Genomic DNA, 17887 nt, shown 5'->3' with positions numbered 1-17887 from the left:
ATATGGTTAATTTAATTATGACGTTTAGCTTAAATTGGATATATTTTGTAAACGTTAAGCTTAAATTCGTATTATTAAGCCTATATTGGTGCTATTTTGTACGTGAGGCCTAAATTGATGTTATATTATAAACGTTAAGCCTAAATTGATATTATGTTGTAAACGTTAAGCCTATATTAATGTTATTTTGAACGTTAAGCCTAAATTGGTACTTCCCCAAAAACCTTAAGCCTATTTTGATACCTTATCCCTTAAATTTGTCATATTTTTTAGGGCTAATTTCAAATAAAACCCCGTGGTTTCAGGTTTTTTAGAGATCGGTACCTGTGGTTAGCAAAAAAAAAAAATATATATATATAAATAATATAAAAGTGATCTTAAGTTTCTCTTTTTTTCAATTGAACTCATTACAATTCTATAATTCTGTTTTTAAATAGGAAAAGGATCAGTCGAAGGTAATTATAACAAAAGAAAAATGAGTTTTCCTATTTCATGCTAAAAAAAATCAGAGACCACAAAATTGGTGAAATTAACACCAACTCCACCACCTGCATTCTCTGAATTCTCCTTTAAAAAGGTGCAGCCCCATTCTAGCCCGATTCTAGATCCATTTGATGCCTCTAAGAGTTGAGTGCACTCCACCACCTGCATTCTCTGAATTCTCCTTTAAAAAGGTGCAGCCCCATTCTAGCCCGATTCTAGATCCATTTGATGCCTCTAAGAGTTGAGTGCTTATGTAGTGCTTCTGCTTGTAGTATTACAAATACACATTAAGTTTACTTGGGATGTTATAAGCAATTCATAAATAAGGACTTGTGAGGCTTTTGTACAGACACCTTCTTTGCAAACAACTTCTCAAATTCATCAATAAAATACATAAGAAACAGCTAACAAAATTCATCTTTAATCCATTTGACACCAGAAAACCTAAAAATTCATCTAAACTCAACCAAGATTTTTAAACTCAACCAAGATTTTCAAAATTTGAGGATTAAAGAACAAATAAAAGCTCCATATCAGTAGAAAATAAACATTTTGAGTTAATGCACCTGATTAAATACTTATACATCGATCTTCATTAAGTATCAAGCAAGTATCTGATCCGAGAATGCTTATTTAATGCACCATTATATTTCCAATTTTAATGCACCTGATTAAATACTTAATACTTATACATATCAAGCATATAAATGTTTCCTAAATCTGAGTGTTAGGTCCATTATAAAAAACTTCCATTTTACCAATTTCTTTGTGCAAAAATGACTATAGAATTGTTGAAGTGTAAGGTCCATTATCTAAAACTTTCATTTTACCAATTTCAGATTCACACTTAAAAACAAATCGATTCTCACTCACCTAATGAACAGATAGAAGGCCAGAATCTCGCGCACCTGATGAACAGATCCAATCACACTTCCAATAACTGCATATTTCCATTGATTAGCTTTTTCCATCAATTCTTCTTAATAACACTTAAAAACGGGCCTAGTGGTACTGCAGAATGAAAGTAAAGAGAGCTAGAAAAAAACTTAAGAATACAATTGAAACAGGTTAAATTGAAAGATAATTCTTAAATTCATTGTGAGACAATGTTACAAAAGTAAATGGTGAAGGTTCACTGTGTCTACCTCTTCACATACTCCACTTGAAATATTAATGTCATTCCAAAAACCCTACTAAAGAGGAGTGTCCAACATAATTGGTAACCATCAAGAGCATCAAGTGAATGGCATTAAATCAGAGAGTCATTTACAAATTTTGAACTTGAAAATGCTAGAGTCTCAAATTGAATTGAAATAGAAACCTTTAGAATATGGGAAGACAGTGTGAACCTTCACCAATTCACAATTCTAGACCATACAATGACAACTACATGGGAAGCATTTGAAAAAACATCACCAAATTAACATGTCCATTAAAATGAAATTCCTACTTACACGTTAGAAATATATGGAAATATAATAACAAACTCGATTTAACCTGAACTATTTGGCTGGCTACATCTGTTGCTGTGTCTACCTCAATATCACAGGAGAAGTAGAGATTGCGAATATAACCTGAAAGAAGGTCATTCAGTTATCATTTAATGAATTATTAGTGAGTAACATGCTAAATAACTAAAAGTTGCAAAGAAAGGGAACATGTAGAATCAGCTATTCAGAGAGATGGGTCAAAAATTGAGAAAGAGAAACTGCTCATCTGCAAACATGGATGCAAAAATTGAATGGAAAATCATAATTCCGAAAATCAGATATAAAACAAAGTGATATAGGTTGAATCAATAAGCCTTTACCCATTCTCCATCAAACACCCAGAATCTGCAATCTCTGCTCATCTGCAAACATGGATGCAAAAATTGAATGGAAAATCATAATTTCGAAAATCAGATATAAAACAAAGTGATATAGGTTGAATCAATAAGCCTTTACCCATTCTCCATCAAACACCCAGAATCTGCAATCTTCATGCAAAAAATCGTAAACTATAAATCGATGACAAAACTCGCAAATTCAAATTGAGAATCAATCAAAGAAATAGAAGAAATTAAAATCACCAGAAGAGTATCGACCAATTTGAGATCGAGGAAAACAGAGAAGGAGAAAATGGAAATGTAATTGGGCCATGAGAGTAAGAGAGAGAACCCTAGAAAAATTGAGCACGGTATCAAGTCCTTCACCATTTTGTGCATCCGAGAGTGAGAGAGAGGAAGTGAATACCGAGAGAAATGAGAAAAAGGAAGGCAGTTAAGATGGACAACGTGGGAGAAGATGTGGGGGTGGGTTTTTTGAGCGCTGGAACTGTGAATCGGTTTCTTAGATAGATAATTAAATAATTAAATAGTTTTAATTAGTAATTAGTAATTAGTAATAATGCTACAAAAATGACACATCAGCAGATGAGTTCTTTAAAAAGAGACACATCAGCCATATCATCTACAGATTTAGATTATATATAGATTACAACTATAAACAATTTACTAGTTAATTTGATTATAGTAATTTAATAAACAAATTACTAAATTAGGTTTTTAAATGTAAAAATTAAAAAAAAAAATACATGTAAAATAGTAACGCCATCTACTATCCTACGCGACTGTATATAAATATTAGGGTAAAGTACGAAAAAAATGCTCGTAGTTTGCCTTATTTGTAATTAGAGATCTGTGGTTTAAAAGTTTACAAATAGAGGTATGTGGTTTACTTTTTTTACAAAACAAAGTATATAAAATTAAACTTTTAAGTAATTGATGACAATAAGAGCGTTTTTTAATTTTTTTTTCAATTACATTTATATATTGACAAAACATAGATCCAAAAATCAAATTGCAATTGTGTAAAATGACCTTAAATATCAATTTAGTTCGTAAACTGTAGTAAAAAACGTGAAATTCCACCCTATTATTATTGTTTCGATTTAGAAAGTTGTTTTTTTCGGAGGTTGTGTTTTGTTGATATGTAAGAATAATTTTTTTTAAGATAAAAATGTATTTAGTTGTAATCAGAACGTAACTGTGTAATTGTAATACTTTATTTTCTAAATAAAATATATCACATACCTTTATTTGTAAACTTTTAAACCACATGTCTCTATTTGTAAATTGGGTAAACCGCATGCGTTTTTTTCGTACTTTTCCCTAAATATTAAGAATCATAGATTTTCTTTTTGATAATTATATAAGATTTTTAATTGCCTATTATATAATTTTTTTTTGAAACAACCTATATACTCTAAAACTTAGCCAGTATATATATCTTTTAACTATAGTCATATTTCGGTTCGGTTTGGTTATTTCGTAAAAAAAAAAACGAACCAACCAATATTACCGATATATTTCAATATTTAAAACCGAATCCAAATCTATTAGACCGAAAATCGAACTAAAAAACTGAAATTCATCAGTTCGGTCGGTTATTTCGATCCGGTTCGGTTTTTAAACACCCTAAGTATAAATTAATCAAAATTGATTCTCTAGAATCAATTTTGATTAACATATATTTAGGGTGTTTAAAAACCGAACCAGACCGAAATAACCGATCGAACCGATGAATTTCGGTTTTTCAGTTCGGTTTAAAACCCAATTTTTTTTTTCTTCCTCACTTCCTTTATCTGTAATCGTGGTTGTGAGTATTTTTTATATAATGTAATTGTGAGTATTTTTTTTATAATGTAATTCAGTTTTTGTTCAGTTTTTTATATACAGTTTTTTTTTTTGAACCATAGTTTCATTTTGTTTCATCAAAAAATATTTAGTTTCATAGTAATATTTTTTTTGAACCATAATATTTTATTTTTTATATTATATTTTATTTACTTATTAAATATATTAGTTATCTAATTACTTTTAATTTTATCGCATTTTGATTTCGATTCCAAAATTTGAACCAAACACTTGTAAAAACAATTTAATTCTGATTCCAGATTAAACCAAACAAAAGAAATAAATAAGCATTTTGATTCTGATTCCGTAGTATTTCGATTCCGATTCTGATTCTGAATTTTAAACCAAACACTCCCTAAAACTCTTCATTTTGAATTGAAAAAGTAAACAGAAACATGAAAATGAGCAACCAAACACTCATGCACAATATAAAGCATATAAATTTTGTTTATTATTAATAAATATATGAAACTCTTTTTTAAATACTTTTCTTCACTGTTTGTTGTTTTTGTTTGCTGTTATGGTTTGTTTTTTTACTGTTGGAAAAAATTGTTTTTTCAGAAAGTAGAGATTGTCTGCTTTTATAAAAAGTTATTGTCACTAAACACCTAAAACTCTCACTTTTGAAGTGAAAAAGCAAACAGAAACATGAAAATGAGCAACCGAACATCTCCTAAATAATATAAATTTTCCTTTACTATAGGTTTAATATCTTCCCAGCACTCTCAAGTTGTCCAAATACTGCAACTAACCTTCCGAACTTAGACTTATGACAACTAACCCCATCAACTTGCTTATTTGGAACAAATAAGCCCTCAAATTACTCAATTGGAACAAATAACTTCTCAAGTTGCTTATTTAGAACAAATAACTCCTAAACTCAAAAAACATTAAACATAATATTACATCAGAAATTAAAGATTTCAAAATATCAGTTGCTACATATAACTAATCTACTGATACATTAACTAATAAAGGCAAAAAAAACTTCCGAAATAACCCATTTAAGTAGGGATGGCAACGGGTAGGGTACCCGCGGGTAGTGTCAATCTCAAATCCTTATCCGTTTATTTTTTAATTACACGTATCCTTCTCATTACCCTAACGGGTATATGTTTTGCATCCCATACCCGTCCCATTTAATTCACGGGTACCCGCGAGTACCCTTACCCGTTAAGAATCAATTAATAAAACAAAAATATTACAAATTTAACAAAGTATAAATTTAATAAATCATCCATCTAAAAATTGAAAAAATTGAACCTTAATCAATAAAAATAAAGTAGCTTAGTGGTATCACTTAATGGTCGAAAACAAAAGGTTGGTGTTCAAATCTCACATCTTATATCTAAAACACAATAATATTTTTTAATATATAAAAGACTTATGACGGGTACTGGATATCCTAGGGGGTCTTCCCATTACCCTAACGGGTAATGGTTTTGATCTCATACCCGTCTCATACCCTTTTATACATGGTACGAGTAGTCCTATTAGAGTCAGGTACGTAGTGTCAGGTACCCGCAGGTAGGGTACCCGTTGCTATCTCTATATTTAAGGGATTATTTGTTTCAAATAAGCAAATTGAAAGGATTAGTTGTTATAAGTCTAAGTTTAGAGGATGAGTTATAATATTGGCACAACTTGAGAGGGCTTGAAAGATATTAAGCCTTTACTATATAATGAGTACATGGAACACGAGATAGAGATAGTGGACAAAGCATAATTATTGCTTTTCAAGTGGACTATTTGTGTGGACAAATATATATGTTTTATTTCATGTTCAAATTTGTTCATACTTTTGTTTTCCCATTATCTGGCGTTGTTTCAGATTGGAGCAGTGTTCACATGTTTAAATTATTTAGAGACTGAAGTAATTTTACCTATAATATCTAAAATAGTATCCATTGACAGTCAAGAGTAAATTTACCTTTAATGTTATCAAATTGTGCAAATTCGAGAAATAATTTATCAAACTGTCTTCTCGGTCATGAATCTTGTCATGTACACTTCACTTATGAATCATTTTATCACTCATTAGTAATATATTATAAACATATGATTAGACGTGAAAAAAATAAAATAAATATATTGTTTATTGTATGAGTTGGATCTCTAACAAACAAGAGATCACAAAATGCCTCATTAGTCATTTTATCACTAATTGGTAATATATTATAAACATCTGATTAGACTCCATTGTCTAAAATATACTGTTTATATAGTGTGGGAAAGTGTACCTCAATAGCTTGGGATGCAAAGTTATTTATATTATGATTGTTGTAACCATCAATCTGGTAACTAGATATTCTCCATTAATGCATCATTAATGGTAGTTACAGTGTTCATTCAAATATGGCCGTTAACTCATTTATGGAGCTATTACTTGCCATTAATGGTTTCAGTTTCCATATGGGAAGACGGAGCCGACATCCTTTGGGCGTATCGATGCCAGATGGCGGATCCTCCGAAGTATAGCGGTTGTGAGCCTCTTTAAGATGTCTGATCATTCCAAGACGTATTGTTAGATCCCAGGATCCCACGTGGTGTATAATTTGCCTCGTACGCCATCCAGTTGGCGTATCCTTGGCCGTAGCCGTTGGCTAAATGCTCCTTCACTTATTTAGTTTTGTGAAGCTTTATGAATTGGCCATTTGATAATATTTGGATGTTATCAACTTTACATGTGAGTTATTTTATCACTCATTAATAATATATTATAAATATAGGACGTAAAAAAAAAAAAAATATACTGTCTATTGTATGAGTTGAAAAAAAAAATTGAAGCTTTTCTTAAATATCTATTGGTATTTATTTGATAGTGTATTTATAAATGGTGAAAGTGGGAGGTTGGAGAGAGAAAGAGAGAGGGGGTTGAGGTAAAAGAGTGAGGTGAGTGATGAAGTGAGGTGTCAGTTGCCTATTAGGTAAGGTTTAATATTTTAAAAATATAATAAATTATAAAATATAAAATAAATAGGGTGCCAAAATTACCTATCCGATCTTTTGATTTTGACTGTCACTTCAACATTTTTAACACTGTTAGATAAAAATATATATGTTTGCTAACGGATTGAAGTACATAGTACCATTTTAAAAAAAATTAAATTATGTGAGTTGATGTAACCACAAGGTTTATCTTTGTACTTTCTCTTGGGAAAAGTACAAAAATAAACCTTGTGGTTTAGATTATTTTTAAACATAAATTATGTTAGTTTAAAAGTTGAAAAACATGTATCTTGTGGTTGATTCCGTTAGTAAACACAGTCTAAACTGACTAACGACGTTAAAAAAAAGTCAAATGACAGTCAAAATCAAACTGTCAATTTTGAAATTGACTCACAAATAACGAAATCAACCCTTTTTTATCCCCAAATATCTTCAATTGCATCTTTGTTGAAATGGAGAAACCTAAATTAGAGTCTGAGACGATTCTACCATTGTTGGTTGATGAGAGAAAAAGAGAGATCTAAGAAAAAGAAAAGATGATAAGTTTAAATTTTGGTTCTTGTTTTGAGATTTGTTGGTGAAAATTAGATAACAACGGATTAATTTATAAAATAAATAAATATAAGGACTAAAATAACTCTTTTCCCTTTGACTTTTTTTTAACAATATTAGTTAGTTTAAACTGTGTTTGCTAACGAAATCAACCACAAAGTACCTGTTTGTCAAATTTTAAACCACATAGTTTATGTTTAAAAATGACCTAAACTACATGATTTGTTTTTGTACTTTTCCCAAATTTCTATTGACAATGATAATTTAGGGTTAGTTTTAAATAAAATTTATGTGGTTTCATGTTTTTACAGATCATTACCTGTGGTTTTTTTGTTACAAAACAAACCATGTGGTTGGCAACGTTAGTCCTTTTTGGATTGACTTTGCCAAAATTAGCCAATAATAACCTCAAAATGAAAATTTTAAAGAATTAAAGTTGTTTAATATCTGAAACCACATTTTTTACTTTTCAAAATTATAACTTTTGAAGTTTTCTCTTTCTAAACATTAACTTTCTCTCTCTTAAAAAACAACACTTAAATAGCATCAAATCTAAAAGGTTGAAGAATTAAAATTGCTTAAAATATGATTTGATTCTTGAAAATTTTCATTTGGAGGTCATTATCGACCAAATTTAGTAAAGCCGACCCAAAATGGCTAATGCCAACCATAAAATTTGGTTGTAAAAAAACCCACAGATATCGATCTACAAAAACGTAAAATCAGATAGGTTTTATTTAAAATTCATTCAAAAATTTATATTAAAAATATAAAAATTTAAAAAGTGAATTGATGGTAAGGTGTCACTTTAACTATGGACCATTTCTAGCTGCAATAACAAATATTCCTCAAGAATGATAAAGACTTGAGTCTCCTCTACTCCACTCTTTATGGTCTTCAATTGATCTTAGATCCAACCCGATCCTAGTCCGCTAAAGTCCATCTATTTTTGGACGGGTTTTAGATTAATAAAACTAGTATAGGTTAATCCAGTCGGATCTGCTTATTAATATTAATTAATTAATAAATATATATTTAGATATTAAATATTTATTTTTAAGTATAATATTTATTTTTTATAATTAAAAATTATATATATATATATATATATATATATATATATTTAGATGGGTTTATATGGGTTGGGTTTGGGATTTGATTTTTAAGTCTGAGTCCGTCTAAATTAATAGCGGGCTGGACTGGACTTGGACTGAACATTTTTACCTAAAACCGGATAGGTCCGGTCCGGCCCGGCCCATGGACAGGTCTAATGTGACTGTTATTTTTTTTTTGTAACTACTTTTCTGAAAGTAGAGATTATTCAGCAAAATTTAATTGGCCACTAAAGGGTTTCCGACGATCTCGAACCGAAAAATCAGATAAACTATAAAAAAAACATACTTATTTAGGGGTGTCAATGAGCCTTGGTATTTCGCAAACTATTCGAGTTCAAGTCGGTCAAAGCTCGGCTCGATAGGGCTTGACTCGAGTTCGGATCGGCTCGAGCGCTAATAAGTCTGAGCTTGAGCTTTCTTAGGTTCAACTCGAAAACTCGCAAATAGGTTAGATTAGTTTTAATTAATATATATATTTCACTAATTATATATACATATATAGATATATTATTGTTTTAAATTTTTCTTTCGTTAATTATTATTAGTTTTCATCAGAATTCACAACTCACATAAAAATTAACCCATAAGAAAATGACACAAAAAAGCTTAGATTGTTGGATCTTTAGTTAGAAAATTAGATTTCGATAAGCAACAAAATGCATTACAAACTTAATATATATTTCATTGTTTAATTTTTTTTTTGTGAGTTTGTGGTCTCCGACCACGAGTATCATCTACTATTCTTGATTCTCAGTGATAACATGTTATTGTTTTTCTTTATATATTTTTTAAACTCATATAGAATATGTTATAAGGTATTTTTTTGGTCTCTTATGCTACTACTTATTCTATGTACATATAATGAATTTTGTTAAATCTCGTCAGAAGCTCGATAAAAGCTAAGTGATTTGGTCAAATCTTGACTCGGTCAAAACTCGTCAAAGTTCGGTTCGAGAGAGCCTGACTCGAAATATTGACGAGCCAATATCAAGCCTACTTAGGTTCGGCTCGACTCATTTATATCCCTACACAGCACGAGTAAGCCTGTTGGATACTAGATTTCGTAAGTTTGAACATGCTGTCATCGGCACAGTTTTAAAAACACTCAATGCCGGTAGTATTGTTCTAACATTTTTTCCAAACTTCAACCTTTCATTACACGACCCAAACCTTCCTTCCACCTTTAAGATTCAAGTACAGCTAATTGGTGCTGAACAAATCTCAACAGCTGTTGCAGCAACAATTCACCACCAACTCATTTATCGGCTCCAGAATCATGCACTTGACATGCCAACCCAGAGTACTTCATCTGAAGCCTTGTTTTTAATTACGGAGGAAGATAATAATCCAACAATTGTACAAATCCCTCGCCAGATCTCCAGGGAAGAGCTTACTCAATTGATGCCTCTTGAATGGCTCACTGCATATGAGAAATTGCACCAGATTTCTCAGCCCGTCCAAACCACTTCTTCATCCTTTCAAAACAGGGAAGATGGACTGGTAAAAACAGTTTTTCAGCCCCCAAGGCACTCCTTTCACCAAGCCATGATGATCTCTCCGGCCTCTTTTCCGAGAGAAAAGAAAATTCCCATCCATAGTTTTGGGCCTGATGGTCGACACACCTATGTTTCACACATAGATGGTCATTTCATCTGGGATGTTCCCGGTAGTGGGATGTGTGATCCATCGTGCGCATGTGTAGAAGATCTTGATTCTGATGATGATTCTTGCGATAATTACTCGCACAAGAAAACAACAAAGCCATCCAAAAAAGGAGCATGTCGCTCGTCCTCAACCAGAGCTCCGACAAAGCCTGATGATGATGATGCACCTTGGATCGGTATCCATCCCAGAAAAGATATCACTCCAGACCCTCAATTTAAGGTCACCCCAGCTTATCTAAAGCCTCTTGCAATCTACAAAAGGGAGCTTGAATTTCTTGCAAAATTAAAAAGACGGTGTCATCCTTCTCCACCTGTTAATTCTCCAGAACTACCACCTCTTGTACAACCATGCATGATGAACACCAGTTTTACCCCAGAAGATTTCCCACCTTTGACAAAACAAACCAACACCCAGTCTAAAACAGTATCCTTTCCTTACATACCTTCCCATACTGTTACCCACACTGGCCATCTTGAAGAACCTAAACCCTTTGAGTCTGTGCTAAACTGGCAGACTGACAATGCCATAGCCCAGAATAATTATCTTCAAAAGATTGATCACAAGCTTGAGCATATGGTTTCCTCCCAGAAACACATGTCCCAAAAGGTTGATTCTTTGACAGAGTTTGCACTCAAAACGCAGAAAGATCTGACACAGCAGATCCAAAAGGTTGACAACAATCTTCGAACTTTGATCTCTCAGCGAAGATTTGGTCAAGAATTCAACCAGAAAGAAGCTGAGATTAGGAGGTTAAAAGATCAGTTAGCTCAAGTAGAAGCAGACTTGGCAAAGGTTCAATCTCAACCTTCAACTTCTCCTCCAGAATTTGTGGATCCCTTTTCCAGATCCCCTCATCATTTTTCACCTTTTCCACCTCCAGCATAAACATATACTCCTTTTCAGATGATCCATGAACAACTTCAAGCTCCACCCACAAAAGTTTTATCTTCTTCCGGCTCATTTGAAGAAGATTCTCCGAAGCCAAAACATCACAGGCCCTCAAAAGACAAACAACCTATGTTTTCCAATATGGCTTCCATGATTAACCATCTCACCACTGTCCCGGAGTATTCTACAAACTCCTCAGAAGGAACATCTGAAGATCTTCCTTCAGAACCTGATGCTGATATTACTGATATTACTCAGATACTCATGGCTGATGAACAACATTCTTCTGCACCAACCCCTGGTGTGACAGAACCCACAGTTGAAGAACCAGCTGATGAAGATTTTATGTTCTATGAAGAACCTAAAACTACCAAGCCAACATCTGGTCCTTGGTTCACATTTGATCATCTCCCTCCTCATCGATGGCGAGACCATCTCCATGAAATGGCAGCATGGATAGATTTGCAAATGACTAAACAAGATGTCACCATGAAGGAGGTGCTAACTGAATTTGTCTCCCGGTTTACAGGCACGCTTCGAGAATGGTACCAAAGTCTTGGACCATACAAGATGGCCGCCTTTCTCAATCTTCCAACTGCTAGTCATGCTCTGGGAGAAATCCATCAACAGTTCATCGGCGATCCTAAAAAATATCACAACCAGATGAAACAAGAATTCTTTGATATGAAATGCTGCTCTTTGAAGAAAAAAGATCTAGACTTTCATTATCAAAGAATGGTGAAGAGGTACTACATGCTAAATGGGTATAATGATCCGAATCTTCGGTACACTTACATTGCCTCTCTACCAACCGAACTCCAACCAGAGTTACAACGTCTCATCACAGCTACAGGTAGAAATTTCGCCGACATCAGCATTGGGGAAATTCACCAATTCACTCTTCTTGCTCTAGAGAAATTGTGTGAGCAACAACGCCTCTTCAGCAATATCATGTCCCAAAGAAATCTTGCTCAGAAATTTTGCAACAAATCTTACCTACATATCAAGTGCAAGGATAGCAAATGTGACTGTCGTCCCTCAAAGAAGAAACACTACAGGAAGCTCTCTAGACTCTCTAAATTCCCTAATTCATATCAAGGGTCCAGACGGCAGAAACGATTCAAGTTTTTCAAGAAAAAGACCAACAGGAATAAGCGGACTGATCGGTGTTACATTTGTGGTCAAAAGGGGCATTACGCTCGTAAATGTCCAAATCAGCCACAAAAGGCTCAAAAATTGGTCCAACAACTTTCCTACAGTCTTGAAGATGCAGATGTTGAATCCTTGTACTCAGAGCAAGATGAAGCAACACCAGAAACCATCTTCGCCCTTGAAGATTATACAGATTCTTCTTCTTCAGAAGATTCTGATGATGATTTTCCAGTTTCTGATGATTTGCTTCCCATCTATTCCCTACAATCATGCTCATCAGAGAGTCTTACTCCCACTTATCCCCTGGTAAATATTCATCTATTGCCGTCCAAATATGACAGACCCATTTCTGTTATTGGTCTTATGGATACTGGGGCTCAAAAGACGATGGTTAATCCATCAATTTTGCCTAATACCTCATGGGAAACCCACTATGAGTATTTCAAGGCTGCAGATGGCAAGGTATTTTCCACTACACTCAGATCCAAAAAACCCATTGGGATTCAGTTTTTCCCTAACTGTATCATTTGGGTCAAAGTCCTTGGATCGACACTTCCAGACAAAGACATCTTAGTTGGTTTTGATGTCTACCAGAAAGCTAAAGGGTTACAAATTCTTCCTGAAGGGATTCGTTTCAAACGACAATTAAAATTGTACACGTGCGTCCCTAAGATGTACTCCCTAGCTGAAGTCTCACCAGATTTTCAACAAATTACAAAACTTCTCTTGAAGTCATGTGCTGATTCCCACTCGCAATTCTCGCATCCCTCACCACTTTGGAAAAATAAAGATTTCTTCATCAAATTGCCTTTCAAGCTTAATGAAGATGTCAATCCTACAAAGGCAACGCATCCGGGCATGACACCTGCTGACCTTCTCCTGGCAAAAGAAGAATGTGCTCAATTGTTGCAACAAGGCTTGATAGAGCCAACCACATCTCCTTGGGCTTGTCAAGCATTTTATGTCGAGAAGCGGTCAGAAATAGTTCGTGCAAAGAAAAGGCTTGTGATTGACTACAAGCCCCTCAATGGATTTCTAAGAGATGACAAATTCCCCCTTCCAAGGATTAATTCCTTATTTGTCCATCTCAATGAAGCCCATATCTTTTCAAAATTTGATCTCAAAGCAGGTTTTTGGCAGCTTGGGATTCATCCAGAAGATCGTTACAAGACAGCATTTTGCATTCCTACAGCACAATATCAATGGAGAGTTATGCCTTTTGGGATGAAAACAGCCCCATCTCTGTTCCAAAAGGCCATGATTAAGATTTTTGAGCCCATCCTTCATAGTGCTCTTATCTACATTGATGATATCTTACTCTTCTCAAAAAACGTCCAGGCCCATAATAGTCTTTTGGCCCAATTCCAGCACATTGTAGACCAGCATGACATAATGCTTTCTGAAAAGAAGAGCATTATTGGACAGGACTCAGTGGAGTTTTTAGGCATGAGATTCCATGATGGCCAATATCAGCCTGGACCCCACATTTCTCAAGAATTATTGAAATTCCCTGATGAGAATCTTTCTGTAAAGCAAATTCAGCAATTCTTGGGAATCATCAATTACATCCGGGAATTCATCCCTCATGTCTCTGAGCACACTAGCCAATTATCAAAAATGCTGAAAAAGAATGCACCATCGTGGAGTCATGTCCAAACTAAAGCTGTTCAGCAACTTAAAGTTGTGGCTCAAAATCCTCCAGCATTAAAGATACCTGGCACTGGAAAGCGTGTTTTACAAACAGATGCTAGTGATGAACATTGGGGTGCATTGCTTATTGAAGAAGTTGATGGAACTTCTCATTACTGTGGACATGCTAGTGGACAATTCAAAGCTGCAGAGCAACATTATCACACCACGATCAAAGAGATTCTTGCGGTAAAAAATGGTATAAAGAAATTTGAATTCCATCTCATCGGCCATCATTTCACTGTCAGAATGGATAATTCATCTTTTCCGAAAATCCTTGAATTCAAAAATAAGTCTCTCCCTAGCCAACAATTATTGAGACTTAAGGACTGGTTTGCAAAATATGACTTCCATGTGGAGCATATAAAAGGACATCAGAACCTCATCCCAGACTTGCTTTCCAGACCACAACCTTCACTTATTACCTCTATAGCCTCCCTACCTTTCATCTTCATGGCATCCTCTACTCCTAAGAATCCTGTAGCCCTTCGCCCCTTTCCTCCTAGAACTAATTTCAAAAATATTTTTGAAATTCAGTGCTATGCCAAAACCCACCTGTTTGTTCACTTCAAAGACTTCCTCACTGCAAGGAACCTCCCTAAACCTGATGAATTTTACCAAGATTGCCCTTTCCTTATTCTTTTCCGTCTGAAACCCACACAAGATCTCCTCTCTTCCGAATTATGGTGCATTTGGTGCTTAACGGTTCTCTATTCCATTGCCATTGAAATACCAGTCTTGGAAATGTTTCATCACCTCCATGAAGAACAGCAATGTGATTCTCTATTATGGACTTTAATGGACTGGTATGCCCCCCTTTCGTGGTGGCGAAAGGAACTCCAGAAAATAATTGAAAGACTCAAGCTCTGGGATAGTGCAACGTCCCATTTATCAACCAGTGCAGTCTTTATCATCCACAGGCCATACTTCCAAGACATGCAAGGGAAATTTTGGACTCAAAATGAAGCTTATGAGTGGAATACTTTCTTAACTCCAATACAGGAAACCAAAGGCAATGAAAAAATGGCACTAAAAAATTATCTTTGTTGCCTTAATGGTTATGATCTCAATACTAACCAAATTCTTAGTACAACACTGTACCCTGCCAAGCCAGTCAACATTCACTTAGTGTCAAATCGGACTCCATTTATGGCTTCACAACAACAACTAGAACCAGGACAAGCATCTTCTTCCAGATCAAGACCACCTCAAGTGCCACCTCAAGCAACTCAAGTGCCACCTCAAGTGCCACCTCAAGCAACTCAAGTGCCACCTCAAATGCCACCCCAAGCAACTCAAGTGCCAACTCAAGAACCTCAAGTTCCACCTCATTACTTCCAAGATTCCCAAGACCCTTATCCGGACCCACGAGTAAGGAAAGGACCATGGTACGAATCTCTGTATGGCGACATTGATTCGGATGATGAAGACTGGAAGAACTTCAATCTCTCTCCTAGTCATTACATATGAAAATATCCAGAAGACATAAGTGCCACTTGTCCAGAAAGTTGTGGTTTAAGTATCAAGTTTGTATTTTTCTTGTAATAATAATCTAGTGTGATGTGATGTGTAATAAGAAAGATAAGATTCTTATCTTTCTTAAAGATAATGGTGTGGTGTGTAAGAAAGGTAAGATTCTTATCTTATCTTTCAAAAAGATAATGGTGTGATGAGTGGTGTGTAAGATAAGATAAGATGTTATTCTTATCTTTTTATTTTGTCTTGTTCCTAAGGTTTTTCCTATATAAGGAAGCCTTAGCTCATTTGTAAGATCATCCTTTGCTTCCATTGTAAAATACTCTTTGTGTAATAAAAGTTATGGCTTTCTAAATCCTTCTCTCTTTCCAAAGTACTTTCTTAATTTAATATAATCATATCATATCTTAGACAATGATCCTAGTTTCTGGTCTCCTTGCAATAAAAGAACCATGTCGTGGCCATTAAGAGTGTAAGAGGCCTTCGTTTCGGTGTGAATTGCAGGAAATTGCAGGAGCTCCCATGTCCCCTGAACTTTACTATTTTAACATTGTGGCCACTGAACTTCAATTCTTAACAGTATGGCCACCGAACTTTACACTTTTTAACACCGATAGCCATTCAACACTCAAAACGACCGTTGACGGTCTCAAAATAAAAAATTCGAAGAGATAATGATATTCTAAGGAACTTTAAAAATTTTCATTTTGAGCTCATTTAGGTGTTGTTTGGTTAGGAGAGAGAAAGTAAATTTTTAGAGAGAGAAAGCTCAAAAAATGTGTTTTTTTAGAATAAAAAATGTGATTTCATGGTAAATGTCGTTCTGAACAACTTTAATTCTTGAATATTTTCATTTTGAGGTCGTTAACGGCCATTTTAAGGAGTTAGTTAAAATTGAGTGGTTTTTTTTTAAAGTTGTGCGCAATGCACTTATATTAAACAAATGACCCAACTCACCCAATCCATGTGATTCGAACAAATGACCTCTACAGTCACAGGTAAGCTCTCAACCAACAGACTAAGAGGTTCACCACAATTAAATTTGAGTGGGTACCGGTATTAAAAAAGTGTAAAATTCAGTGGTATACTGTTAAGAAATGAAATTCAATGACTATAATATTAAAATGGATAAAGTTCAGTGACCATTGGTGTAATTTACCCCACAAATTCTCCACTTGAAAGCAATAATTCTGCTTTTCCCACTATCTCGTGTTCCACGTAGTGATTTATATGGATATGTTATTTTCTGGCTTTTGCGAAGTAAAGGATTATCCATATTATTTATTTATTGTTAGAAAGTAAAAGAAAAAAGAAAAAAAAAGCATAACATATTTTATCATTTATCCATGAATAACATTTATACTCATAGCCATTCAACTTTATTTATTTAGCCCACTAAATTTCAAAACGTGATATAAAAATCACTTAATATTATGCTATTTAATATTATGATCATTAAATTTTAGTTAATGGCTTAAAATGATAGTTAACAACTTTAAAATAGAAATGTTCAAAACTTAAAGTTGTTTAGAACGATATTTACCATGAAATCACATTTTTTTATTTTTCAAAATCACCATTTTTACAGATTTCTCTTAAAAAAATCAATTTCCCTCTTCTAACCAAACAACACATAAATGAAATCATAACGATAGTTTTGAAGAATTAAAGTTGTTGAAAATATCATCAACTTTTGAGATTTTTTTTTATTTTGAAGTCGTCAACGGTCATTTTAAAGTATTGATTAAAATTTAGTGGCCATAATATTAAAAAAATGTAAAATTTAATAACTTTTATATTATGTTTTAAAGTTTAATAGTCATGCAGTAAAAATGAGTAGAGTCCAGTAGCTTTACCAATGCATAAAACCAAAATGATTTATTTTTTCATTTCTAAATGTTTTTTATTGAATAGACTTTGACTTATAAGTTTTACAAATTGTTAGCATTCATATTTAATTCTAAATTGTTGTCCTGTTCCACAATAAATCTCTTTTAAAGTAACAAGAATTAAAAAATATAATTAATTTTAATTTAAAAGCTTTGTTACCTTTATAGTAATTGCATTCGCTATTAATTAATTTTATCTATTTCCAAAATAAATAAAAATCAACTTAAATAGAAGTATATTTAATAAAAGTCAATTAATGTACATGGATTGAATCAAAACGTCATGTATTATGGAAACTATATATAATGACATAACAACTATATGTTTTTGCATTAACAATATGGGAACAACA

The 17887-nt window shown here is 33.6% G+C and overlaps 1 long non-coding RNA gene across 8 annotated transcripts; it reads right to left on the bottom strand.

Annotated features, from left to right (window-relative positions):
* Window positions 1-377: 377 nt before the first annotated feature.
* Window positions 378-2789, bottom strand: LOC136204228 (uncharacterized). 8 transcript variants are annotated; one of them, XR_010675091.1, is made up of 5 exons: window positions 2555-2789; window positions 2430-2461; window positions 2294-2335; window positions 1357-2057; window positions 378-745 (listed from the first exon to the last, which is right to left on the bottom strand). It is a non-coding gene; the product is annotated as an uncharacterized lncRNA (long non-coding RNA). The 8 variants fall into 8 exon arrangements; XR_010675092.1 differs by having other exon boundaries at window positions 1357-1423; window positions 1981-2057; window positions 2294-2789; XR_010675088.1 differs by having other exon boundaries at window positions 2430-2789.
* Between the last annotated feature and the right edge of the window lie 15098 nt (window positions 2790-17887).

Source organism: Euphorbia lathyris, chromosome 8, assembly GCF_963576675.1.
Source record: "Euphorbia lathyris chromosome 8, ddEupLath1.1, whole genome shotgun sequence".
NCBI classification, from domain to species: Eukaryota; Viridiplantae; Streptophyta; class Magnoliopsida; order Malpighiales; family Euphorbiaceae; genus Euphorbia; species Euphorbia lathyris.
The sequence above is the reverse complement of the archived record's forward strand: the minus strand, read 5'-3'. Positions and strand labels throughout refer to the sequence as shown.